Here is a 1,780-nt window from a genome sequence, read left to right on the forward strand (position 1 = left end):
CACAGCATCATCTTTCAGGATTTGGAATAGCTCAACTGGAATTCCATCACCTCCACTAGCTTTGTTCATAGTGATGCTTTCTAAGGGCCACTTGACTTCACATTCCAGGATGTCTGGCTCTAGGTGAGTGATCACACCATCGTGATTATCTTGGTCATCAAGATCTTTTTTGTACAGTTCTTCTGTGTATTCTTGCCACCTCTTCTAAATATCTTCTGCTTCTTCCATACCATTTCTGTCCTTTATTGAGCCCATCTTACCATCACTAAATTATAAGGCTCTACGGTTCTGGATGCAAAGACTGGACCTTCGAGTTCACCCTTGAGCCATGTGGATGGAGTCTGGGCGCTCCCGAGAGGTGGGACGCTCTGGAGGGGAAGATGCTGGACAGGCAGACAGGAGCCATGCATGGGCTGGTGCACACAGGATTTTCCAAGGTAAAGTCCTGGCACGGAGCTGGCCTGGGAGAGAGTGGCTGGTATGGAACCTGGACCGTTATCCTCGGGGGGGCCTGGTCTCCTGCCTTCTCAATGCTGAGCTGGGTGGGTCTCCCGCCACAGTCCTGCACAGGATCTCAGGCTAGGCGCTCACACTCTAGCCAGGGCTACCCACTGCCCCACTGGGCACCACCCTTTCTTGTCAGTGCCTCACACTGCAAGTCCCATGCCTATGACCACCCATGGGAGGCTGCCTGAAGTGGCAGTGCTGACATTGGGATGCCTGCCTGCCCTGCCCACAGGGAGCTTTTGCCTGAAGTCTCTCCCCAGACATCAGCTGCACCCTCACCAGCCTGCTCAGTGAGTCAGGGAAGTCATGCCCAGCTTAGGCGGGGGCTCTCAAGGCTTCAGGGTGCTCCCAGCAATGCGGGGCCACCACACTGATGCTCAGCCAACCAGCTCTGGGGGATTAGGGAGGCCTGCTCAACTTCTCTCTGGTTCTTGGTGTCTAGTCTTTACTGTCCAATCTGTTGGGCAGAGCTTCACATTTGGCTCCAACCCCCTCATACACCTCTCTTCATGGTGGCAAGAGGGCTGCTGCCATTCTAGCCTCACAACTCAGGTTCAAGTGTGAGAGAAGAACAGCCTTTCCTTGCAGCTCCCATCCTAACTGGACCACTTCAGGTCACATGCTCACTCCTGATCGTCTGTTGGAGGGAACAGCTAGATGTTGACTGGCTAGGCCTGAGTCACAAGCTCCAATTTCAGGCAACACGGGAAAGGAGAATTGCCCCACTAACATCAGGGCTGGACCTCCTCATTCCAAGGGCTGAGGAGTCCAGGGAAGCCCCCAGGCACCAAAAGCTCCCTATTCTATGAACTGAGTATTAGGCTCTCTGTGGTCTGTGGGTTTTCATGAGAAACACAAGCTGTGGGTCCATTTAAAAATCATTTTATTATTAACATCATCTTTCCATTTAGCCAAGTGTCTGTAATGTATAAGGAATGTCGGTAAATATTCCATTTGAAGCTTCTTTGTACATATTTCCATCGATAAATAAACTCTGAATTCACATAAAAAAGTTAAACTTAAATAACTCATATTTCCTTCTCTTGTAACAGGCATATATTGGCAAAATATAAATATTCTTGGACTCAGGCTTTGTTCTAAGTGAGGACAGTAATTTATCACATGGTACAATTATTGACAACAAAACCAAGAAATTGTCAGCTGGTGTCCTGGCTTGGACTAGTTACTGAGGTGGGAACAGAAAATTCACATTTGGTTTCTGGGCCAAGGATACAGCGGGAGTGGTGATGGGGGCGAGCGAATAGTTTTCTTT

The sequence above is a fragment of the Bison bison genome, unplaced genomic scaffold (assembly GCF_000754665.1).
Source record: "Bison bison bison isolate TAMUID 2011002044 unplaced genomic scaffold, Bison_UMD1.0 scf7180017864213, whole genome shotgun sequence".
In the NCBI taxonomy this organism is placed as follows: Eukaryota; Metazoa; Chordata; class Mammalia; order Artiodactyla; family Bovidae; genus Bison; species Bison bison.